The sequence below is a fragment of the Psammomys obesus genome, unplaced genomic scaffold (genome assembly GCF_907164565.1).
Source record: "Psammomys obesus unplaced genomic scaffold, mPsaObe1.curated_primary_1811, whole genome shotgun sequence".
NCBI lineage: Eukaryota > Metazoa > Chordata > Mammalia > Rodentia > Muridae > Psammomys > Psammomys obesus.
In genome coordinates, this window is record NW_026587215.1 from 886,081 (window position 1) to 913,480 (window position 27,400).

Consider the following 27,400-nt stretch of genomic DNA (forward strand, 5'->3'; position numbering starts at 1 on the left):
CAAGGACCTAACTGTCCCTGCTCTTGCCCAGGATGACTCTACCCACCTTCTCTTGAGTATGGGTCCCTCCCAGGCCTGTGAGGTCACAAGGCAAGAAGCCCCAACCCACAGCCCCGGTGACAGAGAGCTGTGCACACGGAACCCCATAAAGACTCCTGTGGCGTCCCCGTGGCCAGCACTGCGCTGCCCACTGCCAACAGAGGCCCTGCTTAACCAGACCACTTCTTAGATGAGATTAAGGCCCAGAGAGACAAAGCCGCTCAGCCAGGACGGTGTGGCTAGGATGCAAGCCCTGCCCTGTAGGAATCTGGTTATGGCAAGATCGAAACCAGGCCCTAAACACAAACCGGATTGTTCAGTCACTTCTCACACCATAAAAGATGGGCCTGGTTGCCCTACCCCGGGGACAGATGAGGAAATAGGACCAGAGCAGTGAAGCCACTTGCCCAACGACACACAGCTAAGAACAGGAAAGCATGTGATACCCCAAGCTGTACCTCTCAAGCTGCCCTGACTACCAGCTCTGCCCAGATTGCTGAGGGGGATGGAGGAAGGGGGAGAGACACACACACTGACAACAGCTCGAGACCTGAGCACCGGCCTTCCCTGAGCAGACATCAGCTTCCTTCCTTCCTCTATACGCAAGACAGTCCAGGAACACTTTATCAAAGAAGCGTTCTCCACCCACTTCCCACAGACCCAGAGCTAAAAAGAAACATAGAAGGAATGAGGGAAGGCCGTTCAGGCTACCACCAATGGATGGGCGACCCAGGAAGCTCACAAGAGAGGTAGTGGGCTAAGCCCCGCACTCCAGGGCCGCCAGGAGGCTAGAGGTGAGGCAGGAACCAGGGAATCTGAGAAGCTGAGCACCCCAGAGGCCTGTGCTCTGCCAAGTGGACCATCCACACCTAACAACACCTGCCAAGCTTCTTAGCCACCCGGCGTTGGACTTGGTCAAACGGAAGAAGGTATAAGGAGACAGGAGCGTGGGACATGCCCGGGGCCCAGGCAAACAGAAACCCTCGTAAACGTGCCCAAGTTTTGGGGTTTAAAGAAACCTTCCTGAAAGTTATTTTGCACAATAATAATTAATAAAAAAAAAGTCAGCTCCTAATTTCTCTCGTGGAAAGCCACGTTTTCAGACTGGGTTTGCATAAAGCAAGGCGGCCCTTCTGGCTTTATGGGTGCGTCTGGGTTGCACAGCAGGTGTGAGTACTGCAGGGGTGAGGCAGTGAGGGTGAGGGGTGAGGGCTGAAGTTCCCCAGGCCCCTGCACCAAGGCAAGCATACAGTACATTCAGCCAATGCCAGCTGTCAGTGCACGGGTCCCCAAGTCCACGATCAGGCGAGCAGGTACCAACTGTGGCCACCTGCAGGTCTTCCACCTCAATGACGGTCAGAGCCATCAGTGACCACAGCCCTGGAGAGAGAAAAGTGGAGCCACAGAAGGCTATGGCCGAGGCCTCGATGCACCCCATCTCCTTCCTGAGTGCCCCTCCCACCCACATCTGTACTCTTTAACTGCTTCCGGTTCCCAGGCCCCTCGGCAGCAGCGGCACCTTCGTCCGCCCCCTCCTCTCTGTGATCTGACATGTGCTATTCTCCTAGGTCAGCGGTTCTCAATACCTCGACCCTTTAATAACAGTTCCTCATGTTGTGGTGAACCGCCGCCCCAACCCTGAATATCTGATACTCAGGACATCTGCTATGCAACCCCTGTGAGCCCAGGGTTGAGAATCGATGCACGCTAAAGGGCTGGCATCTCAGCATCTGCTCACTAGATCCCGCCACGGGCCACCCAGAGGTGCTTCCGACTCAGCAGGCCCACATCGCCGCCCCTGCTCCTCAAACGCCCCCCTGCGTCAAGGTCGCCATCACCTGCCTGTCTGCTCAGCTTTACCTACAAGGCCTGCCCTTCCCCCTCTCCGTGCCCAACCAGGTGATAAGACCCACATCACCATCTTGCCACCACACACTCCGCCTCTCCCCTCTGCACTGCGTCCAGACAGAGCTTTCCAGAAGGCCACTGGGAGGCTGCCTGTGCCACTCAAAACCTTTTAGGGCTTCTGCAGTCCTGGGGAGGGGACCCTCACTCTTAAAGTGATGGAAAGCATCCCCAATCACAGCCTGTATCTTCTTCCCACCTCTGCTGGGAACTTCCCCAGCGTCAGCCCTGTCGTCGTCGTCGCCGCCTTCAGGAAGCCCTTCCTGATCCCAAGTTTCCCTACTGAATTGTCCCGTACTTGGCAGCTCACCGAAGACACCCCCCACCCCCAGTTTACCCTCTAGAGAGTCAAGAAGGGCATGGGTGTGACTGTGTTCCAACGTGAAGCCAACACAGAGAAGGAGAACTGGAGGGGGAAATGACAAGGCGAAAGGACCTCGTTCTCACTGCTACACCTGATGTCAGGCTCCACAAGCTGGTACCACAACTGTAGGCACCTGACCAGCACGCCTATCCCAGCCAACCCAGCTTGGACCCACCCCGGGCAGTCAGGCCAGGTGGACACAGAGACAGGGGGAGGGAAGGACACGGATGCTCTCTGAGATGAGCCTTGCCTGCATGAGCAGCTGACACAGCTGGCCCTGCGGGGGAGCCCACAGCTGCCCTCCTATACACACACACACACACACACACACACACTGGCAAACAGAGGCTCTGAAGGCCAGCAGCTGGCCTGGAGCTGACCCCTTGCCTGCATCTGCTCCTGAGAGGCAAGGAGGAGCCTCTGAGCAGAAGAGAGAAAGACCATGCAAAGACCCATTGCATCCTGGGAGCCACGGGCTCTGAGGACAGGGCAACAAGCAGGCAGCTGCAACCTTGGACCCACACACTCGCTGTGGAGCCTCCAGTTGTGTGACCCTGGACAGCCCAGGCAGCATCTCTGAGCCAACTTCCTCTCGGGTCTCGAGGGTTATGAGGTTAGACCAAATCAGAACGGCATTCACCACAGAGCACCTTGTGAGTCGGGCCCTTCCGGGGTCCTCATCACAAAAGCCTGCTCAGAGTCCTGCGGCCACAACTAGGACACCAGACCTGTTAGCCATGCGATGCCATGCGCAGTGGCCTCAAACCTTGCACAGTGACCCTTGCTCTACAGGTTCCCCTGGCTCCGCCCTTCCCTCTCACCCTTCTAGGCCAGCTGTCTCCACCTGGGAGCCTGTGTGGCCGGCCGCAGCCCCTGGCCACTTCCTGTGGCCTTGACTCTACCAGAAAAACCAGTCCTCATCCTTCCCGGATCCATCCCAGGCGTCCTTCCCGCCCTCTGTGCCCCCATCTGACAGTTCCTCGGACAGCTTCGGCAGCTGCCCCCGCCCCCGGGAAGTCCCCTCCTGGCTGCAGCCTCAGTCTACCCTCTCTGCAGCCACCTGGGCACCACCCTAGGGCTTCTCACAGGCCCCTGGCTGGAACCTGAGACAACTCCATACCCTCAGCACAAACTACTTCCCACCACACAGAGAGGCGCGTACACACACATACACTTGTGCCAGGGGCTCACATGGGCACACCTATGAACACACGCCACGCATTCACACAGGCACGCCCTTGCTTATGGGCCATGTATGCGTGTATACATGCATACACAGACTCATACATGCAATCCGGTGTGTGCCAGGTATATACGTGTACCTGCACGCCACATACAGATATGCTCACCTATACATACATGTACACCAGCTCCCCGCCCCCCTTGCTGGTGCTGGGCCCTCTGGACGTGTCCCTTGCTTTGGCCCCTCCCTGACCCTCTCCCTCCCCACCACTCTCCCTCACTCCCGCCCTCTCCAGAAGAGCTGCAAGCCCTTTTTTCATCCATCTCCTCTGCCCGTGCGTTTGGTCCTGAAACATCACACCCCTGAACCACAGCTCTTGAACGCCTGACATGTCTCCCACCGCCAGAAGACACCGAATCCAGGCTCCTCCTCAGGGCCTTCCTCAGACTCTTCCTCACACCTCCCCAGCGCTGCCTCATAAGCACCGCACCGTCTTTAACCCAAGCATCTGTTCACACCTCTTGGCCTACCCAGAGATTCCAGCAGCCCCACTGTGCTGCTGGCAACTGCTATTCCCTACCAGGGACTCCAAGTTGCCTCCTACAGGGAGTCCTCCAGCCCATTAGGAGCCAGTCATCCCAGTAGGCCTTGAGAGTCCTAGTAGCAGACACTGTGTCTACTGGTCTCTAGACCAGTCCTTGCACAGTGTTCTTTCCCCGAAGAGCTATCTCTCCCGTGCTGCCCTAAGCTTTGAGGGCCGTCTCCTGTGCTCCCCTTAGCTGTCATTTCTTCCATCCCCGGGGCCTCCACACACCTAAGCTCCTACTCTGCCTTCAGAGCCACTGATTCCCACTGGTTAAAGTAAAAACCCACACCTCTGCCTGATCCCAGCCATGCCCAAGGCCTTCCTTGGTGGAGCAAAAACATAGGGTTTAAAGACATCACTGGATCCTCAAAGAAGCTCCAGGTACATACAGGGAAACTGAGGCAGAGGCGTGTTCCCCTCCAGGTATTCAGAGCAGGCCACTAAGGACAGAGCCTCTGACTGGCACTCCTGCCCTGCCTTCTAAAACCACACCCTGGGAAGAAAGGCAGCACATGGAGGAGAGAGAGGGTGGGTCATTAGCCTCTCTGTCAGCACCTTGACCTCTTCCCCAAAGAGGCCCCATGTGGAAACCCAGAGGAAGGCCCACAGTCGGCTGACAGTGGCTAGAACCCACCACACCTGGGGACAAGGGCAGGGCCATCTGCCTTCTCCCTCCCTAAAGACCTGGGCCTCTAGGACCAAATCACCTGGACAGGCCAAGGCCTCTGAGTCCAATGGCCAATCTGAGCTGCTCACAGCCCAGCGGCACCAGAAGAGGCTCTAAGTTTGGAGTAGTCACAATCCACAGACAGGAAACTGAGGCCCGTGGGCCTGTCACATCTCCCCACAGTGGCCCAGTGTCCTGTTCCTCTGGGGCTTCCCCTGGAAGAAAAAAACACCCGCTCCTCCCCTGATCCCCACACCGAACTAGAGCAGGCAGCAGTGAGGACCTGTTGACAAACCACAGGCTGCTGCCTCCCCCTTCACCCGTCTCTAGGCCTGTCACCTGTCAATCCTGTTTCTTCCTATCTGGGGAAGATCCAGTGAGGGCTCAGCTTGAATAACTCTCAACTCATAAATCACCACACTTGCAAGGAACTTCTGGTTCCAGCACCAAAAGCTGCCATGCTAAGTCACCCGTGGCTTTCATTCCACTCCTCCAGGCCCTACTCTGTACCATGCTGTGGGGCAGGAGTGAGGACCCGTGGGAAGCAGACAGGTGTGGGACTGCCCTTAGGAAGCACACGGCTCCTGGGGAGACCCAGGCATTGTCCGTAGGACATGGCAGGGTAACTATGGACTTCGGGACAGCATCCTAGACCAGGCCAGAATGAGGCTCCAGAGTAAGGATCATCCCCTCCCTCCAGTTTATAGAAGACAAGGAGTTCAGAAGCCATGAATCAACCAGCGAAGGGGGCGTAGCTGCCTGAGAGACCAGTGTCATCTCTATGTTCTTCACAGGACTAGGGGATATGTACTGTCATTGGCCCTGTCTTAAAAAATTGAGGAAACTGAGGCCCAGGGATCTGAAGCAACAGGCCTCAGACCTTATTGCCCTCAGAGCAGAAAAGCTGGTGATCTATACAGGCTTTCCTATACGTCCTGGGGCCTCTGAAGTGGCTACGACAGTTCCTAGGACATACTCTCTCTGATCTAAAGGGCCAAATCATTGCTGATGGTATTGAAGCCAAAGGCTCCCAGAAGCAGCAGAGTGAGAACAGGTCCAGGCACAGTAAGAGAGTCCTGAGCCAATCGGGCACCCAGGAGCCATGGCCACAGCTGGGTCACGAACTCACCTGGAATCAGCCAAAGCAAGCCAGCACAGGCAGCAGCCTTACCCGGAGACACAGGGACAGTGTTATCTGTGTCACTGGACAGAGCCCACCTCAGCCCTCCCTGCAAAAGAGGGTATGAATGTCTGCATACCTAACTTCCCAAACATTAACAAGCCCATGAAAAATAAGATCATTTTCCTCAGCCTCACAAGTCCCTGCCTTTGTTTAATTCTGTTTCTCCTCCCTCCCCCAGCCTCCGGGACGGTGAGAGACAGGAGAGGCTGCAGACTCCAGCGTTTCCCTGCCAAGCTGGCCTGCCTTTCCCTCCCCCACTCCACACCTGGGAGGGTGCAGGGGAGAGAACCCCCCCCCACACACACACACACACAAAGAGGAAATCAGAAGGCACAGGGCTAGGCACTCTTACCCCTTGCTGCTGTGTGACCTCCAGCCCCAGACTTAACTTCTCTGTGGTATAATTGCCTCCAGGACAAAGCAGGAAGAGTGATCGCACCCTGCCTGCCTCAGGGTGGGTGTGAGGATCAAGGCAGATAATCCCAGTAAAGTGCTTAGTAGTCTCCTGGCACAGAGCGAGCCCTCAATAAATGTTAGCCCTTGTTATTATGTAAAGGAGAGTTAAATACCTCCCCCAGTTAATCCATTTGTAGAGTTTGCCTTCTGGGGCAGGCTGGCAGCCCAGCCCGCAGTTTGGCTGTGTTGGCTAGCTCTGTGGATTTAAACTCCAGCCTCCGTGCCATCAGGCAGAGCTGGCTGACCACTGGAGCTGGCTACAAGCCCCACCACACCCTCCTGCCTGACTCAGACCCCCTGGGCAGCTCAGCCTCTACGGACGGCAGGGCTCGATACTCATGATTGATATATCTCCAAAGCTGTTTCAGAGCCAGGCACAATGGCACATGTATGTAATCCCAGAACATGGCTATATAGAAACAGGAAGGTCAGAAATTCAAGACTAGTTTGGGCTACATGAGGACCCTGCCTCAGGAAAAAAAACAAAAAAACAAAAAACAAACATTCAAGGGATCATCACGGTGGGCCACAACTGTACTCAAAGTCAGCACTCAAGATGCTGAGGCAGGAGGATTTACGGACATTTCAGGCTAGCCTGGGTTAGCCTCAGTGTAAGACTGTCAGAGAAGGAGAGAGAGAAAGAGAGGAGAGAAAGAAAAAGTGTGTGTGTGTGTTTGATGATTTCATTGCCACTGAAGGCAAGCTAACAGCTAAGCATGGTAGCCTACTCCTGAGGTCCTAGCACTTAGGAAGTTGAGGCAAACGAATTGCCAAAAGTTCATAATGAGTTTTAATTCAGGAAAACAAAAAACAAAACAAAAAACAAAAAACAAAAAACAAAAAAAAAAAAAAGGAGGTCTGGATGAAGGATGAGGAGAGCAGGACTCAGAAATGGGTAGTAACCAACCTACAGATCCCAAGGGAAAGTATGGGCACCAGACATTTGCTCCCTGTCCCGCCAGGCCAGGTGGAGAGGTAGGCTACCTGTACCAAAAGGAATAGGGCAGGTGGCTTGTCAGAGCACTCAGAGACACTCCTGTGTCCCCAGCCCATCACTGGGACCTTGGAAGATAAGAGCAAGGGGGTAAAGGTAGCCCCTTCTCCTTGGAGTACCCATATATCTCTGTGCTGAGACTACTTCCGCAAACAGCCCAAGGCAGCAACCGTCCACAGTGCCTGATTCCATGGACCAAAACTGGACCTCACAGCCTGGTCTGTTTCCGTTACCCAGCAACATCCCCCCTCATCTCCCAGCCCTCAACAGAAGCAACCAGTCAAGGCAGAAGATTCGAAGAGTCACTGAGAGGACCCAGGAGCCTGCCTGGTCCTCAAACCCCTGTTTGTATGCTCCCAACATGCACCTTCCAGCAAGAGGCAGGAAACAAGGCCAGACCCTTTGAAGACCATCACTTCACAGCTCTCCTCCCAAGCCAGAGGAACAGAGGAGGAGGGACCGGGCGACTACAATGTGTCAAAACTTCTCCAGGGCCCCTCGCATGGAGTACTCACCCCTTGACTTGGATCCATCAAAGGCAGAAGAAATAGCCAGTGGCTACTAGCGACTAAGGTCAGGACTGTGGATCAAGGTGACCAGTGATATGCCATGTATCAGGAAGTCAGGCATTTCCCACTGAGGGAGAGTCAGAGCCGAGCACACCCATGGGCAAAGATGGAGAGCACAGCTTGATGACTGGAGCCCATCGAGGCTCCAAAGGAAAGAAGGAAAGAGAAAGGATGGGAGGTGGGCTCCTCGGAAGAGAAAGAACAAGGTCAGGATGGAAGAACACAATGAGAGCCTGTGCATAGGGAAAAGGACATCCCAGAATTGTCACAGATCACAAAGGTGCTAGTTTCTTAGAAGTACCCAACATAGTCCACTGCCTCGGTGGCACTGTGGAACCTACAGTATCCCATAATAGCTCAAGCTTAGGCTACTTTCAGTGTCCCTCCTCCTTGCCCCCACCCCCGCCACCACCAACCCTCAATGCCATCACCCTTGTCAGCCACAGGCAGGTCCACCTCTCCATTCATATAACCTACAAAACCAAATATGGCTGACAGCTGTCCGTGGACTTGCCCAGGGTCCCAGCAAGCCAAGAGTAGTCAAGCAGGGACTCCCAGCACGCCCACAGGCACCCTCACCACTGTCTCCATGACTTTGGAAGAAGGCCCTAGGCCACCCCAGCTACTGCAGGGGAGAGGACCAGAGCCAGGGCCACAAAAAGTAGAAACATGAGAGGGGCCTGAGGAGGGAGGGTGGGCCCATCGAGAAGACTGGATCCCGGTCCAGGTCCCAGTTGCCTTGGCAACAGGACTAATTAATTCCAACTTGGGCTCCATCTGTGCCTTGGCTGGTTGGGAGGTTTGGGCTCGCGGGTGTTTGTTTTGAAGAGAAGGGGAGAGAAGGGAGAGAAACTGGGAGGCTGTGGTCCCGAGGGCTGGTGGAGGGCTGTGACACTCCCCTGGGTTCACACACAACATCCTCACCACCCACAGGAAAGGGGGGCTCAGCCCCCAGAGACCGCCCCAACCGTCCTTTCCTGGAGAAGATTCAGCAACCCAGCCCAAACACGGCCTCGTGTAGACAGCAGCCAGAACACCCCCACGTGAGCGCACATGTGCACACACACGAACACACTGAGAAGAGCACAGGACAGACGGGCAAAGCCTTGGGTCCTGGCACCAGCTGAGAAACCCGGGCCTCGGTTTCTCCATCTGCACAGAAGGCAGATGCCGCCTGCCAAGGGTACACCTTCAGGGTCATTTGTGGGTACTGTCTATCCTAGGGTCAGGAAAGGTGTCACCCAAGGGGAATCTTGCCAGGGAACCAGTGGTACGGCAGTATCTAGAAGGTGGCAGTTTTGAAGAGCTAAGCTTAGGCCAGGACGAGAAGTGCATGTGAGAGGGAGAAGGGGCCCCAAGGAAGTCACAAGGCTGAGCCAATCCTGGCAGGTCTCAGGAGCTGGAGCAAGACATCTGGGTCTTGGCCCAGAAACAGTCAGAGGCCGGGGAAAGGCTGAAAGCTGGCACGGAGGAGGGGTGCAGGAGGAGTAGGGGGCTGCTTCGAGGATGCAGGCGGGGGTGGGGACAGAGGAGACAGACACAGGCGGATGGGAGGTCAGGGACTGGTGGCCTACAGGATGAGAGCCCAGAGCAGGATTCAAGAGTGCTTACCAGGGTGCACGGCCGAAGGTGCAGCATCCATCCTGGACAGAGGGTCTCAGGAAGGAAAAAAGGGCGGGGTGTGGACAGAGAGGCCAGCACAAGAGATGTTTTGAGTCTTAGGAGTCCAAGGACACGTTCAGTCAGCAGGTGGCCACAGCTGAGGCCTGACAGCCAGAGGCAGATCCCCTCGGATGGAGGGTGTGTGTGTGTGTGTGTGTGTGTGTGTGTGTGTGTGTGTGTGTGTGTAGACAGGGGTGTCCCCAGCACTCTGCTCTAAGAAACTCTAGCGGCATGGAGGCTGGAGGACAACCCAGGCAGGGGCTGAGGGTGAGGATGAGGCCAGGGGAGTAGTGCTGTTAGGGACAGATACAGTAGCAGTGTACTCCGGTGCCCTGGTGCCTGTTATGTAACAGTTCTCAGAGCCAGACCCCCTTGGGTTCAAGTCCCAGCCTCCCAAACCTTGCAGTGCAGCTTGACACCTCGGAGACTTGCTTTCCCCAGTGTCACAGGCAAATAAAGGCAACACTGGGGGCTGGGATGTCACACAAGCTCTGTCCCACAGCTCCCCTAGGCAGCTCCGGGTGCCACATGTTTGGGGAGAAGGCAAGACACTGAGCTTTGGTGAGCACCTACTGTATGCCAGACACCCGCCATGGGCTGAACACCATCACGTGCTAAACACCTACTGTGTGCCAAGCCCCTCAGCTGTGTCGTAGACCTGACCTGACCGCAGAAAGCATAAAAAAGGAAGGCCAGAGCTCATCAGGAACAAACGTCCTCACATCCCTGAATTGTCATTACTCCTTAAGCACCAGATGGAGAAAGCAAAGGCTCATGGGGTCACCGAAAGCATGAACTAAGAAAGCATGCAAGCCAGGAATCGTGGTGAACACTGGAAACCTCAACGCTCAGGAGGCAGAGGCAAGAGGAAAGCTGGAAGACTCAAAGCCATCCTGGGAGGCAAGAGAGGGCGGGAGAGAGGCAGAAGGGAGGGGGAGCCTGCTCCCTGTCTGCACAGAGCAAGCGCTAACTCACTCATCTCTGCAGTCACTGCTATTACCATCTTCATCTCTCCTCCCAGCCTCTCACAGGACAGGGCTGTGGGGCTGCAGGGATCTGGGCTCTGCCTCGCCCCTTAGCTGTGTGACTGGGACTGAGACCTTACCTCTCTGAGTCCCACACCATTGTCCTGAAGACTGGGTGATGCCCCAAAGTGTCCTGTTCATTGTACACAGTCCAAACTCAGTAAAAAACAGCAGTTATAATCAACAATGGGCTATGGAGACCAGAATGGGGAACAAATGGATTCACAACAGGGGGCTGATGGTGCCTCCTATCAGCCAGGCCCCCAGAAGCACCTGACTCCCCACCGGGGAAAGGGCAGATTGCTCAGGGTCCCAGGATCACACCCCCATCGTGCCTGCCCTCTCCAGGCTCCTGTGGACAGCACCTCGCCACACTCATCACCCCCAGCCAGATTTCCCTAGCCCAGTGGGCCAGCCCCCCCGCCCCGACCCTCTGCATCTGCTCAGTTAGGGAAATGGAGAGGAAGGGGAAAACAAAGACTTGATTTCTGACTTCTGTGCTTATTACCAACCCCCTGGCTTCAGAGGATGGTGTCCTCGGGATGGTGAGGGGACACTGTCCCTGGGGAATGTCACCTCCCCTCAAAAACCTTGTGAGGGCCGGGAGTGGCAAAATGGAGGGGAGGCTCAAACATCGGTCCGGGCTGGTGGGATTTCTGGATAAGGTGACCAGAACCCAAACAGAAGCCACTAGGCACCCAGCAGCTTATGGGTGAGGATGAGGGTGAGGCTTCCGCTGCCCCACTTTCCCAGGACCCTCCCAGGATTCTTGCCCATCAGGAGACCATCCCCAGGCAGCCACAGGCCAGAAGGAGGCAGGTGCCACAGCTGGTACCCAGCTCATGGACCTGGCAGAGGGATGGAAACTTTTTAAGCTAAAAAAAGCAAGGGAAGCCCTCCAAACAGCCTAGCATGTGAGCATGCTCGTGTGTACAGAGTTGATGTTTGTATTGAACAAAGACGAGGGGCAGGTCTTGGTCAAGCCCTGCTGGCGCTGTGGGAAGCCCCTGCTCTTCTGAACCAGAGCTCGGCCAGGAGGCAGTTGAAGGTAAAATCGGTTGAGAAGTGGCCTTAGGGTCAGATCACTGTTTGTTCATCTTACTGCAGAGTAGCATCTAGCCCAGGCTGGCCTGGAACTCTCTTATGTTCCTGAGCGTGACCTTGAACTTTTGATCTTCCCACCTTACCTCCCAAGTTCTGGGGTTGGGGACCACACCTGGCCTGTGCTGGGATGGAGCTCAGGGCTTTCTGTGTCCTGGGCAAGTACTGTGCCAACTAAACGACATCCCCAGCCCCGGGCCTCTTTGTCTGCAAATGCCGGTGGAATTCGTACATCACAAACAGCAGGCTATGTTCCAGGCCAAGTCCCAGCCTCGTGGCAGAGGCATGGTTAAGCAGGTGGATACCCCTGAGGAGGAGTTGCCAGTGTATCCATCAGGCTCCCTCCACTCCTAGCTACAGCCTTGTGTCAAACCCTGCAGGGCCAATTCAACTCTGCTGTGTCCCTCTCGTCCTGCCATAGAACCATCACAGTGCCCACTACGTGCTGAGTACCTACTGTGTGCCTAGGGCCCCACGAACCTCTCTGTGCCAGATTCATAGAACAACCCTACTAAAAGACCACTATTAGCCCATTTTACTCAAACGTAATCTGGTCCCAAGCTGCCACACCCACCCATGCCAGGGCCTTCTTCCCAGACATGGGTATACTTAACACACAAAGGAACGGGCAGAAGCTAGGGATTTAGCCGGTTCAAATCCTAGTGCCACCACTGATCCCCGTGTGAGGGTGAGCAGGATTCCTAACCTCTGCGCCCCAGGTTTCCTTTCTGAAAAGAGGAAATATAGTCGCATATTTTCAGTATGCTGAGGGCGTAATGAACACCTGTGACCTTTTTAGAAGAGTGACGAGCACCAGAGTTATTGTTGTGTTCTTAATGGTAATAATAATAGTAAACAATTCACCCTAATTCTTGAGTGGCCCAAGAACTGAGTCCCACAGAGGATAAGAAGCGATGCTATAACTAGAACCCTCGCTCTGGGCTCCCTGCCCAAAGCGATTTCCCAGTGTAGTCTAGTGAACCACCATACAAAAACTCCCAAGGCCCACCCAGCTCAGACCCCAAGGAGGAAGGAGACACTATGGACAACTGTGGGAGACGACGCAGGGGACAGGGTGGGGTAAACCCCTAGACCCTCCCCAGCCTCCTGTGCCTCCTCCTTGGAGACTACCACCTGTCTTCTCCACCCCACTTGACCCGTGGAAGACTACAGCAGGTCTAGAGCACACACCTCCACCGTCCCCCGGAGGTCACCCAGTCCTGAAACGGCTCCCCTGGGCATCCATGAGTCAATGTCAGAGCAGGCAAGGGCTGCAAGGGACATGCAACGCTAGGGAACTCTGCCTTGCCATCACCCTTCTTCAGAAGCAGCCAGCTAGCATCCCCATCCAGAAATGGCACCAGGGGAGCCCAGATACCCACACTCAGTCCTGGAGACAGAGCTCCGAGAACTGCCATCTTGGTCCCAGAGGGTATCCAGAAAGACTGCACTGGGAAGGAGGCAGTACCTAGCTACCTGCAGTGGGGAAAGCAGAGAGAGAGACGGGGTGCACTGAAGTGGGGGGAGCAGCTCTGCTATGCCTGAGGAGAATAGGAACAGGGACTCTGTATGTGGTACCCAGTCAGGCCAAAAAAAAAAAAAGTGTTATACATAGATTTGGAAGAGCTGAAGACAGGTTCAGTGGCAGGTTTCGGGGGTCTTGAGGTCAGCAGCCTAGTCCTTTCAGTCCTTTCTATTCAAATTCTATGAGCAAGTGTCATCCTGTCTTAAGAAGGGTTGTATACCCATACATTCTTTAACTGGGATACCCAAGGCCAACATACAGCAAAACTGCCCAAATCACAAAAATCAGATCAACCCAGCTTCCCCCCAGGATAAGAGCCAAAGAGAAGTCTGTGGAACCCAGATGGCTTCAGGCAGAGAGCTGGAGACTAGACGCAGCATCAAGGAGAACCCGGGAGGCAGCAGCTGGAAAGCACTGTCCAGAGAGCCCTGTGTCCCTGCTCAGAAGCTGCTCAAGGCCCCTGCCGTCACCAAACCAGAAAGGCAAGAAGCAGACAGGCACAGGAAACAGCAGGTGGGTGTCCGGCGTGTTTCTGGCGAAGAGCAGACATGTGTCACCTTCCAAACTCAGTCCTCCAAACAACACTGATGCCCTTTACAAATGGAGTATGATCTGCCTAGAACCACAGACGGGCAAAGGACTAGGGTCGAGGCAGTGCTCCACAGACAGCGGGAGAGAGGGGCTGCAGAGATAGAGGTCCCCCACATTTCACCGCCCTGGCTACCAGAGGTCATGCTCATCTCCAACAGCTTCAAAGCATCATGGCCGAAGCCTTACTCCCCTGTCCCCTCCCCAACAGGAAGCTTGAGTACAGAAGCTCTTACTGGGTCGGGGGTGGGGCTGGGCACTGAAGAGCACCACCTCGGGCTATTGAGGAACGCAGCCAGGCAGCCTGTTGTGGGTAGGATCGGAATCTGGCGTGTGGACCCACGTGCCTGACTCCTTCTGCATCACCTCACGTCATAGACCAGGAGTTCCTCAGCTCCAGTCTGTCACCCCTGCCAGCCCTCCTGAGCGTCTAGCGGTACAGAAAAGGCTCACCCGTGGAGGTTCTGCTTAGATCCGGGGCTCCTAAGCCATCATCTCTCCCCTGCTGACACCCTTTCACGTCCATCTCATGCCAAGATGGGGCTGTTCCTGAAGAGCTCTGCCTCCTGACCCAATCCTTGGGTAAGAGGGAAAGGTCCGAGTCTACCCATTGACTTCAGTCACTGTCCTCCAGGACAGGAGGAGCTGGGTCTTATTCTGAGGTCCAGACACAGTGTGGGACTAGCGAGGGTCACACCGCAAGATGGGAAGCAGGAAGGAGGCCTACAGCCCCTCCCTGCGCCCTCCATGCCTATGACCATTAAAGCAGGGATAACTGGGCCGTGACTCAGTGTGGACACCAGGTAGGTGGGAGGGTAGGTCGGCAGCGGCTTCTACAAGTCATCAGGTGCAGGCCACAGCGGTCCCACGCACTCTCCCTCTCCCGTGTGTGTGCCCCGTATGTGTGTGTGCCCCTCTGCCTCCAACTCTACCTCTTTTCATCCCTTCCAGGGAAAGCCAAGCCCCCATTTCACAGATGAGCAAACCAAGACAGGGCGTGTGACATGGATCTAATAAACAGTGTCTTACTTCTAAAGGCAGAAAACCTAGCTACAGTCCCTCTTCCAAAACACCCCCCAATCTGGTCCCCAGGGGCCGCCTCTCGCAAGGAGTCTCCCCAGAATTCAGCAAGCCTACAGGCAAAGGGACCAGCCTCTCCCACACGCAGAGATCAGGCCTAGCTCAGAACACCCCCAGCACCTCCACCCTCACACTAGGGATCCTAGAAGAGGAAGCCCTGCCCCCTCACAACGGGAACTCCCTTTCCTCAGACGAGAAAGCCAGAGTGGGACGCCCACCTCTTGCCTGGGCCCTCTGTGCGCATGGCCCCCTCCTGGAGCGCACTACGCCCCACCCAGTTCCCTCCTCTCTCTACCTCCCTACTGGCATCCCTCCAGGCTGGGCCAGTACCAGGCAGGCCACACTCCTTGCCAGTCCCTGACCATGAATCCCACCTCTGTTGGGCACCACAGACCCCCCTTTCTCCTCCCCAAACAAATGGGGTCTTGAGCAAGACACTGGGACACTGCATACAAGGCCAGATCTATTCCCTCCCTGGCCTGGCTGCCAGTGGGGTGGGCAGCCAAGCCAGGGAGGCATCTGCCTGTTTCACCACCGCCCGTCCAGGCTCTGAAATGGGGCTGGGCCCTCTACAGCCCATCCTTGCAGTGCTAACACCACGGCCCACTGCCCACGTGACCAGCATAGACCTCTGCCATACCTGGATTGTTCTCTCCTCTTCCAATAGGAAACTTCCAAGCTCAACACCGTCCGTGCCCTGGTAAACAACTGCCCCGACCTCAGCGTGCTCAGATGCTTCCCCTTCGCTGAGGGGGCTGAGGTGGCCATGGAAAGTCCCTGGCATACAGAAGGAACTCAATAAAACCAGCTTCAGCTTACTGCTGGGCAGCGGTGGTGGTGGTGCGCACGCCTTTGATCCCAGCAGAGGCAGAGGCAGGGGGATCTCTGTGAGTTTGAGGCCAGCCTGGTCTACAGAGCGAGTTCCAGGACAGCCAGGACTACACAGAGAAACCCTGTCTCAAAAAAAAATATATTAATAATAAAATAAAACAAGCCAGCTTCCTTCTCCCTCTTCTCTGACGTTCTCTCCTTCGATGACATCCCCCACACCCAGCCTGACTTAATGAGGCACAACAGAACGCAAGCTGGCGGGGCAGAGTGTGGCCCGTCCCATACACTGAAAATATCCCTTTTCAGAGATCAACAGCTCGGGCCAGCAGGAGGCTGAGGGTGGGTAAGGCAGCTGGTACCATGCTTGCTGCATGAGGACCCAAGTTCAATGCCCGGAAGCCTCACAGAAATCCCAACATGGCGGTGCCAACTTGTGAATCTAGGGCCAAGCAGGAAGAGACAGGCAAGTCCCTGGGGCTCCTTTCAACCAATCCAGCCAAATTAGAGAACTCCAGGTAAAAGTAAGAGCACCCATCTGGAAACCAAGGTGGGACCTGAGGAATGACACGTGACACTGACTTCTGGCATCTGCACTCACATGTATACACATGCGTACACGCACACAAGAAATCGACAGGGCAACTCTGAGGTCCGCTGGTCTGGGTGGCTCAGAGATACTACCTTTCCACTGTGGGGAGGGGTCTCAGAGCCACACCTGTGCCCCAAAGCCTAAAGTTGCTCTGTCCAGAAGACTCTGAAAGAGGATCCCATTTTACAGTCACATAAACTGAGGACATAGAATGGTTCCTTAATTAGCCTGAAGTCACCAAGATAATGAGCTTCTGACTTGATTGCTTTTGACAGTTCCAGTTGCTACCATTAGCTGGTCCCCTAGTCCTTATCGTTCCTCATCCAAGAGCCTTTTGTGACCTTGCCTCTCTGGAGCCAGGGCCAAGTCCTAACCCTGCAGCCTGGGGCACCAGGCTGCAAGAAGAGTCTGAAGGGCAGCAGTCAAAAGCCCTGGATCTAGAGTCTATCAGCCCCTGTCAGCCCAGGGTTCAAACACAGGGCCTGTCACCTACTTCCTGGCACATGTTCCCAGCAATTGCTCAGACCCAGCCAGACTCACTCTTCCCCTGTGTAAAATGGGATTGGAAAGACCGACCCGCCAGGCAGGTTACCATGCCAAGTGCTCATCACAGTTAATGAAGTTCTGTGTGCCAGACCCCACCCACACCCTGGGCCACATCAGGGACAACAGAGAAGGCTTGCCCTGGGGAGCCCATACGCCACAGGGCGAGGGGGCCAGAGAGAGAACAAACAGATAAACTAAAAGGTATCGAAGCCAGGCTGCACACACCTGCGAGGCCAGGACCTGGGCGACGATGGCAGGACTTCAAGGTCATCCTCACCTACATGCTGAGCCTGGGTTACAGGAGACACTGCCTCAAACAAATAGTGCCTTAAGCTAGAGAGATAACTCACCGGGAAACATTTGCCCGAGACATACGTTAGAAAAAGAAAAAAAAAAAAAAAAAAAGGTATGGTACCTGCTTGCATTCTCCCCGCCACTGAAGTAAAGACAGGAGGATGCCTGGGCTCACTGGCCAGCCAGAACTACATGGTGAGTTCTAGGCCAGCGAGAGACCCTGTCTGGAAGGAAGGAAGGGAGGGAGGGAGGGAGAGAGGGAGGAAGGAAGGAAGGGAGGGAAATGAACAGTGTCTGAGAAATGAAAACCAAGGATATCCTCTGCTCTATAAAGACATGCACACACTAGAACATACACGTGCATGCACAAACACACACAAACACACATATATAGGAACATTAACACAAAAAAATTAATAGGGTCTGAAGAGATGTCTCAGCAGTTATGAGCACTGTTTGCTCTTCCAGAGGATCAGGGTTCAGTTCTCAGCACCCACATGGTAGCTCACAACCACCTATAGCTCCAGTTCTAGTTGATCCAACGCCCCCTTCTGGCCTCCACTGACATCAGGCACATGTGTGGGTCACACACATGCAGGCAAAACACCCATACACATAACACAACATTTTGAAAAAACAAAATAGAAGCACTACTGGCTGTGTTCGAGGCCATAAGGAGAGAGAGTGAGGAGGCTCAGAAGACACACACGGTCACAGGCAGGGCTTTCCCAAAGAAGTGACAACCGGAATAGCCAACTGGGAAACAGCAATGACAGAAGGACCAGCCACCACAAAGCCCAGGGACTGAGATGACACCCAGAGACACACCTGGGAACAGCAGGTGCTCACCGCCCAGCGGCTAAGTCACCAGACTCTGGGCAGTTGTCGTATGAATTTGATATTTTCTTCGTACCCTAGTTCATTTAAAGTTATCTTCGTTGCAGTAGTCACTAAATGGCCACTTGGGAGACCACCTAAGCCTGGTAGGCCCCAGCCTTGGGCTGCTGTCAGCCCCCTGGCCACCTCACATCTGTTTAACTCTGGAAAAGTCTGATATTGTTCCCAACTAAAGTCTGGGGGTGCCTGGTACCTCCTAATACCATTTGGGGTCACCTGGAAAAGCCCTCTGGCCCCTCCCCAGGCCAACCTGAAACGCAAAGAAGGCTGGCAGGGTAGGAGCAGGGAGGGCTGAAGGGCTTTCCAATGGTGAGGTGAAGTCAGGCATCTCACCATCCCAGATCAGGACCTGAACCAAGACCCTTGTCACTTGAAGGACAGTCACCTAGTTACCCAAGTGACCCCAGCATCCCCTGTAAACACCCCCCTCAGTCCTTGCCTTAATACCCCTGTGGTGCCAAGAACGTAGACAGGATAGGCATTCCCTAAGTCAGCCAGACAGGCAGTGCCCCAGGCCAGGGTACTGGCTAAGGAAACTTAGAACACAGAACCCCAAGAAGGAAGGCAGAAAACAGGGACTCAGGCAATACCTGTGTTCAGGGCCCCTTGATAAGAGTGCACACAAAACAGGCAGAAGAGGACCCAATCAGGGAGCCCACAAGTACATGGGGTTCCATGCTGCTTGGCCAGCAAGGGACCCTGCTCCCATTCCTAGAGAACTAGGGAAAAGGACGCAGCAGGCAGACCTCTGAGAGCAAGACCACTAGCCTCCCATGAATAGCGGAAAAATCACATTGAAGTCACCTTTAAGAGGACAGTAACAGTGTCACCTGCTGTGAGTCAGCCGTGACCCAGAAACATGCTAGGTGTGCTAGGTATCCATGCAATGTCTCCCAACACAGCCATCCTGGGAGGCAGATGCCTCTTTCCCATTGTACGGAAGGGGAAACCAAGGCCCAGGGTTTCCACAACACACAAATCCAGAAGTTCAGCATTCTTCTCAGCTACTTCCTGTTTTTATTTCAAGGAAATGTTGCTTCCAGGGAATTCCTGGGGAGAGGCAGAGGCAGGTCCCCTTGGGACAGAGGGGGCCTGAAAGCTGGCTGTTTGGCAACCGTAGTCCTGAGCCTCTTGGGTGACCTCGGACAATGAACTTCCCCAACTAGGACCTCAAAGGCAAACATCAGTGTCAGATGCAACTGGGACGGCAGGCCTCCAGCATGGACAGGAACAAGAACTAAACATGTGTCCAGATGGGGACTTGGGTGATCAAAGGCCCTGAGGAAAGAGGGATTAGGAGAGGTCCAGGCAGGCCACAGTCACCCCAGAGCATAAATGAAAGCTTTGGAAGGACAGAAGGGACAGGAAGCTCAGGCCTAGCCATGGGAAAGCACTCCCCCCCAACACCCACTTCAGCCTGTAACAGCAACATCGAGTCCCCTGAGGCCCCTCCCCACCACTCCTCCAACACGCCTTCTCCCTGCAGAAGCCCCTTCTGGGACCTGCACACCTCAGCGGCCTCAGCCCTCCACGTGTAGACCACCACACCTTAGAGAAAGCATCTCTCTTGCTCTGCTTAGCAACCACCAACACTGAGCCCAGCCAGCCAGCCAGCCTCCTTGCTGTCTCCTCCTCTCTCCATGGAGACCACAATGCCACAGCAACTGCCGTCACTCAGTGCCCGCCCGCTTGCCTGGACAACAGCTCTCTCCACGTGGCCACCACCAACACAGCCTTGCTGACAGTGACAGTCCTCTCCTCTCCAGGGCAGCCACCAACCATAGTTAGGCTGGAACAGTGCCGGCTGCCTGCCTGCCTGCCTGCAGCCTCCTGGTGTCACACCGCTCTCCCTGCCACCTCTAAAATTCAATGACAGGGGATCAAACCTCACACACATACACAGCCGGCAACTCCATCCTCACCTAGCCCCTCCATCAGCCTGCTCTTCCGAGAGAAGCTCTCATTGGAGGGAAAAGAGGCCATGTTCTCCCAGACCTTCCCAGAGGCTGACCCCCATGCCCAGCAGATACAAACATCCGCTGCACAGGCCAGGGAGAGTCGGCCTCTAAGCTAAGCAAAGGGGCTGGAAGCGAGGGCTTTCTTCTCACCCTCCCTGAGGCCTGTCCCAGCCCCCCCCACACAACCTACCACTTTGCCAGCAGCCTCTGAGGCCTTAGGGAAAGGGAGCCAGGGAGAGGCAAGGTTGGGGTGCCCACGGCTGGGGGCAGGGTCTGGGCCAGGCAGGAAGGGACCCGAAGCAGGCTGAAGCTGGGCTAGATCACGGGTTTGCAAGGCCAGGTCATGTGAGCCACACACTCACAGTCATAAGGACCCTGTCCTTACCAGATGTCTGCCGGCAAAGGGGGGGGTCCCTGCAGCCAGTGAGGCTCTGTCCCTGACCCGGGTCTCAAGGAGGGAGGTCCCCTAGGCAGCCCCAGCAGCAGCAGCGGTAGCAATAGGGTCTTGGGTCCTGGCCCAGCACAGCAACGGCTCAGCTCTTCAGTCCTCCGCTCTGCCAGGAGGCGAGGGGGAGAGAGGGAGGGAGAAGAGGAAGAGAGGGAGGGGACAGCAGGAGGAGGGAGGAGGGAAAAAGCTGAAGTCTTGAAGGGTACACTCACTTCTTTCTTAGGTTTCCCATGGCAACAGCATATACCACAAATGATATCAGTGTGAGAGAGAAGAGGCCGAGGGAGAGGAGGGGTGGAGGGAAAGGGAGAGAGATGGAGACAGATCTAGAGACAGAGATGGAGGACGGTGGTGGCTGAGAGACAGGGAGAGACAGAGATAAAGAGACATGGAGAGAGACAGATGAGAGAGGTGGGAGAGGGACAGCGGGGGAAAGAGGCTGAAGAAGATGGAGAGGGGAGAAAGAGAGATGGAGAGATATGAAAAGAGATGGAGTGAGACAGTAAGAAGAAAAGTCAGAGAGATGAGAAGCGAGATGGAGAGAGAGAGAGACATATGGAGAGACATGGGAGGAGATGGAGAGAGAGAGGGACGGGGAGAGAGATGAAGAGACACAACGATACTCTGAGAGATAGAGAGGAAGATAGGAAAAGGATGGAGAAGGAGAGTAGGGATGAGAGATGGGGGTGAAAGATGGAGCAATGTGGCAAACTGGTTAGAGTCGGAAGAGCTCCTCCTCCAAAGGGGGAGGAGCACTGGCAGGGCGGGGCTTCAAGACACAGAAAGCAGACTGGGAACTCTCCAAGGTATAAGACGGGGCTCAGGGGCACAGCCAGAGACCAGGGGCCACCAGCCATCCTTGACACCCCGTGAGCAGAAGAGTGATCAACAGATGGGTAGACTTTCTGGAAACAGAGGGAAACAATCCTGCCACTGGGTTCCTGACTCTCACGGGGGCCCTCTCAAGCCAGCTCACCCACACATCCCATACCCACACCAACACCCGGTGCTCACAAGCGCAAGCCGTCACCTCATCTCAGTGCCCACCTGTGTCACCTTCTGGCCAGTCATCCAACTCATCAGCGGGGCCCAGCCCCTCTCATCAACTGGAGCCACACCCCGGGAGAGCACTGACCCTGCACGCCCTCTCCCGTTCTGACACACACACACACTCCTCGCCCAGTCCTGCCCTGCCAGCCCCCCGCCGTGGGCTTACCCACACCTGCCCAGACACAAGTGGGACAGGGATGGTGGGGTCCAAGCCCTGCCTCTGAATGTAGACACATGTGTTGTGCGCGCGCGCGCGCGCGCACACACACACACACACACACGGGCCCCTCGCCTGTCTGGTCCCACATCCTCCACCAGACCAGATGGCACTCCCAGACCTCCCCCGCAGGCAGGGGCTCACACCTCACCCCCTCAACCAGTGCCATTCACAAACATATGTAGACCCACCCAGATCTGGCAGCCAACGCACCCAGAACATAAACACTGAAGCCCTGCCTGCCTGGGTCCTCTCATCCCCACCCAGGAGCAAGGGTGAACGAGGGTGGGGGTGCTTAGAGAATGGCTAAGCACCTAGCAGAGGCCCACTGAGACCCTGCAGCCACGCCACGGGGCACACTCCAGACGTACACCCACGCAGTGCATCCAGACAGAACCAACACGCCCACAGAGCCTGGACAGGGGGGTGGCCCTACCCGGGCGTCCGTCCCAACACTCAGCCCTACAGCTGTGTCAACACTCCTGGGAACACTGCGGAGACACACATCAGCACACCCACAGACACACACTAGCCCCCCCACTGTGGACTGCTCACACATCAAGGCTTGCCAGAGGCACCCAGACAAACACGCCCCCGTGCGCAGGACACCCTACAGAGTTTCACACGCCAACACATACATGTCCCCAGGCCTGCCAACACAGGGAACCCCTCCCAGGCACCGGGGACCAATGCACACCTGCTACACATCCCCGGGACACTGGGCCGGGCATGCCTGCACCCTCTGCTGCGGCCTCAGGGGATGCGCGTTGGAGCCCATTACCACCAAGGCACGCTCCTGCCCCACCAACACGCCGGCCCGCGTTCCCACCCCCACCGCCGCCCCCACCCCGACCCGCCCCCGCCGGCGGCTCTTCATCCTGCGCACCGAGCCGAGCCCAGAGCCCGTGAAATTGGCTGCGAGAGCGTCAGCGGCTGCGGCTGCAAATTCTAAGCACAGGGAAGTAAGGCGGAAAGCAGCGGCCGAGCCGGGGGCGGGCGGCGCCGGGCGGGGACCGGCAGCCGCAGGATGAAGCCGGGGCGGTGAGGACCCGCGGGACTAGCCCCGGCCCACCGGATACAAGCCTCCTCTGGGACGCCTTCCTGGCTCTACACCCCCTCCTTCGCGCCCGCTGCGGTGCGCAGCCGCAGGCCCGACTCCGGGTAGGAACTGATGCTCTGTCCAAGGTGCTGGGGCAGGCCCTCTCCAGTTCTCTGCCTCCAAGGCTGCTGTACCAGAAGTGCCACCTCGAATCCGGGACCCCAGACTGGATCTTCTTGATCACCTGTGCAACAGGAGTGCCACCAAGGGGCGTTTAGGGACTGTGTGAGGGGCTCTCGGAATCCATGCAGAACAGGGCAAGCTAAAGACTGTCAGCCTATATCCACCTGTGTCACCCCAGGCAGGTCCTTAGCTCAGGCTCCTTGGGAGAGCCAGGATGGCCTTGCTGCCCCCCCCCCCATAGCCTGGGAAGAGTCCCAGAAACCCGAAACCCGAAGGAACGCGTAACAGCCTTCCTTCGCTGTCATCCGTCCGCAAACATGAATAAGTTGATCATCAAGGACAGCATCAAAGCGGGGTTCCTGGACCCTCACAGCACCCTGTGGGACCGACATCGAGCAGGGTGCCTAAGAACCTGCATTTTAACAGGCAGTGGACAGCTGCATGCTCCAAGCCAGTTCTGCACGGCTCCTCAGCCCAGCCCTCCGGGCCTGTATGGTTGATCCCCAAACCTCAAGTCTAGACTTGACCCTCTCAAAACTCTCTCCATTCTCCCCTACCTCCATGGCCCCGGCCCATGCACGCTCTCTCCACCTGGTCAAGCCCTCCCTCCCACCCCCTGAGGCTGGCAGCCAAAATCCTCCAGTCAAAATTAAACAAGAAGAGAGAGAGAGTTTCTCATAGGGAGTTCTAGGTTGCTCAGAACAGAAGGCAGCCCAGCCTCCCCCCCCCACCCCGCCAGCCAGCCTGGGGCTCCATAGCACCTGCCTCCGGCCCGCAGCCCCAGCCCTTCCTGCTCAGAGCACCCACTAATGAAGACCGGCTGTCAAGCCAGCCCTACTGTGTGGCGGAGGTATAGGACTCGTTTCCAAGGGCACTTGTCTGAGCCCCGGGGCCTGCTGTTCTCCCCGCGTGAACCGTGTACATATGTGTGCGCCATCTGAATAGGAACGGCGTCACCCACCCTCGGGTAGATGAAAGGAACACGGATTCTGTGAGCGTCTTCCGAGGACCTATGGAGTCTGGCGGGCGGCGGGAGAGACAGACCGGCTCAGCGAGGAAGCAGATCTGTGAAATATCCCCCCCAACACACACGCACACCCCGCCCCCACCACCTCAGGCCCAGGTCACGAGAAGGGCAGGAGAGAGAGGCGAGCAGGCCCCAGCCTCTGTCTCTCCAGGACCCCAGGAGGACTGTAGTGGAAAAGAGACAACACTCAGGAGGGAAACTGAGTCTTGGGGCTGGCTCAGAGGAGACAAATCAGCAAAACTTGGGAGTCAATTCCCATGGTCCCAAGAGAGAAGGGGTGACTGGGGGTGATGAGCCTTGCCCTCTTCCTGATCATGACACAACCCGGGGCGAGTAGAATGTCACTCCCAGACCCTCCTCACTTCCTGGACTGGTTCCTGCACAATTCAGAGGGCAAGAAGTACAGGCTGGAAGGAGCAGGAAGTGTGTGCACGTGTACCTGCATACACACACACACACACACACACACACACACACACACGCACGCACGCACGCACTGCCAAGTACCCACTAACACAAGGCTGGAGGCACCGAGGTTCTGGAAGGCCAGAACCAGAGACCTGCCTTCAGGGATGTGACAGGCCTGGGTGGAGGCAGAAAAGAAAGCAGGATGGGAGAGTAAAACCAGAAGCTGGTTGGCCCAGGGTCTCCTCCCACTCTTCTATCCCTGCAACCGTCACAGTAGGCTTCCCTCACCTACTGCTTCCCACATGGCCAGGTCCCCGTCCACCCCCATTTACAAATGACTGGCATAAGGACGAGAGGACCCTAGTGACTGGGCACCCAAAGATGGAAGGACCCAGGCCCCCTGGGCCATGGTGTTTACCAATGAATGGACTTTGCCTCTGAGTGCTCCCTTGAAGTTCCAGTGCTGACTCCGCTGCTGTGTGGCCCTGGGCTGGTCTACAACCTCTCTGTGTCTTGTCTGTGAAATGAGGAATAATGATTGCTTTTACAACACAAGGACTCTGTGGGATTGAGCAAGAGCCGAGGGCAAGTTAGAGATTGTACCCCAAGCCGGGCCCTCGGCAGGGACTGGTGGGACCTTTCCCTAATACTCTTCTTGGCATTGCCACCGTACTGCTCATTGCTCTCTGGAACCAAGCCCTTCCTCTGGCCTGCTCAGCTGTCTCTCCAGTCCTCAAGACCTCTCTCTGAGGGCTTCCCCAGGCGCTGAGTGCAGGGCCAGGCTGAAGGAAAGGGCTGCTCTGTTATCCCGAGCCCACCGGCCACCGCGTCAGGGCCTCTGCCCTGAGTGATCATTGAACCAGAAGTTAATTTGATCGGGGATCAGCCGGGACAGCTGGAGGCAGACGACTGAGTTAGCCTTCTGGAATGGTCTCACCCAAGCAGCCTGACAGGTGCCAGAGTATCAGACTGAGAAGAACGGACTCTGCTGGTGCAGTATGGGAGGCAGGGAGAACGGTTTGGGGCAGGAGAGGACCTGGACTCTGGAGCTGGCCTGGCCTCAGCTGTCAGATTCCGAGGTAAACAGCCACTCCCTCCCTACAGAGCTTATTTCACACACTCCGGGGAATGGTGATCCTAGCGCTCCATTCTGCGCCCAAAACTGCTATAGGGTGACAAGAAGATCACAGCAGGGAGAAAGCAGAGGGAGAGCGAGACCCTGGACCCTCCCCCCTGGAGAAGGGGGGTGTGTGTCCGTCTCTATCCAAATCTGTGGGAGCCACAGCCAGTCAACCGTTCAACGTACCTGTCAAGCTGGCTCTCCCCACCCCCTCTGTGGCACAAAGGTCCCCTTCCCTGTTGACCTGGTGTTTCCCTGCAGCCACCCTGTGGAGGAAAGAATGTACTGACCTCAGTTTCCCCGAGTGCCGGTAACAGCAGCCAGCCCACCCACCTCACAGGGCTGCTGTGAGACCCCCAGGAAAGAAGAGAAGCAAATTCTTTGCAAAGTTCAACTTAATCAAAACAGCATTGGGGTGGGGGGGCAGCGAGAGGGGGGCTGCCCTCAGGAATTTTTGGAAAAATGGATCTGGCACAGACTGGATTCCGCCTCACGTGCCAGACAAGGAAAGGCCTGCTGCAGTTCCTGTGACCCCCGTCCCCCTCCCATCTGGCAGGGAAGTGGAGAGAGAACACCTGAATCACAAAACTCAGAGAAAGGCCCCGGGCACATGGATGTTCCAAAACATGGCTGCCCAAGGTATGAGAACTGCTGGGACAAGAAGGCCAGCACAGCAAACCTAAGAAGGTAGGAGGTGCCACATTTGGGAGGATCAGACGCATTCTTCCCTGAGGGGCAAGGTCCTTAAAAAAGGGGGGGCCCATGCCCCCTGAATTGGAGACCCCTTTGGGAAAGGCTGATTGCTCTGAGGCTCCATCCCCTATCCCTCTTCTCCTCTCTCCCGGGGCAGGGGAAGGGGGGACCTGAGGACACTCAGCCCCACACAGTGACATCATAGGCCCAGGCCCATGAGGCTGGCCCTCACACTGCTGTCCCAGTGACGTCACCTATAGCCTGAAGCTGATGTCACACGCCAAGGTTCTCACTGACATCACACACACATTTCTAACTCGGTGATGTCTCCCTATTCCTCTCTTCCTGCCCAAAGGCTGTTGGTCCGGAGGTGCCCCTGTCCACCAATCATAGCAGTAGGGCCCATAGGCAGCTGAGACAGCACCGGTGTGCCCTCGCCCACACACCAGACGTTAACATGTGTGTGCGAGCCCACATGCACTGCTGTTGATCTAGATAGGACACGTCCCACAGGTGTCCACAGGCCACAGAAACAGTGTGAGCCGAGCACACGTGCGCACACGAGAGCACACACACACACACACACACACACACACACACACACACAGGCAAACACGCCTCGCCCCCGTGCTGCAGCTCCGGAGGGTGCCCCTCCTCCATCAGTGAAGCCAACGGCCAGAGCTGCAGCTCCTGCTCCATTCCTCCAGGTACCGCCAGCAGCTGCCCTTTCCCCCAGCTTCTCCTCCCACAGCCTGGCCTGCTGACAGTGACATCCGCAGCCGGACACGAGAGCTCGCGAACTCAACACACACGCACACGCACACACACGCCAGCCCAACACCTGTATCTCTCAGGGAGGGACCAACCGCAGGGTAGGAATGGTCCAGAGCTCTGGAAAGTGCTCCGAAGTGCCACATGCCTCCCAAGCAGAGACTGCAAGCCGCGTCCCCGGCTCGGCTTGTTCTCCTTGGTCATGCCTGACATGCTGAGGCCTGTCAGCCTCCATCCGCCACACAGTCTCCCTAAGTGCGCAGATTCACACCCTGAGAGACGCACAGGCACAGACACAGACACAGACACACCAGCTCTCTCCCCTCCAAACATTTCGAGGAAGCCCTGCTGGCCCAGTGTGTGTGTGTGTGTGTGTGTGTGTGTGTGTGTGTGTGTGTGTGT

The 27,400-nt window shown here is 56.2% G+C and overlaps 1 protein-coding gene across 4 annotated transcripts in view; it reads right to left on the reverse strand.

The window, feature by feature from the left end:
* The window catches only part of Elfn2 (extracellular leucine rich repeat and fibronectin type III domain containing 2), a 45,702-nt gene that overhangs the window by 17,384 nt on the left and 918 nt on the right, over nt 1-27,400 (reverse strand). Inside the window, exons 1-2 of one of the 4 annotated variants that reach the window (XM_055603033.1) lie at nt 25,721-25,771; nt 24,833-24,931 (exon numbers count right to left, since the gene is read on the reverse strand). The exons of the other annotated variants lie outside the window; for them this stretch is intronic. The gene's annotated coding sequence lies outside the window, so the exon portion shown is untranslated. Of the gene's footprint in view, nt 1-24,832; nt 24,932-25,720; nt 25,772-27,400 lie in introns of those variants that run through there. 4 annotated transcript variants of the gene reach the window in all.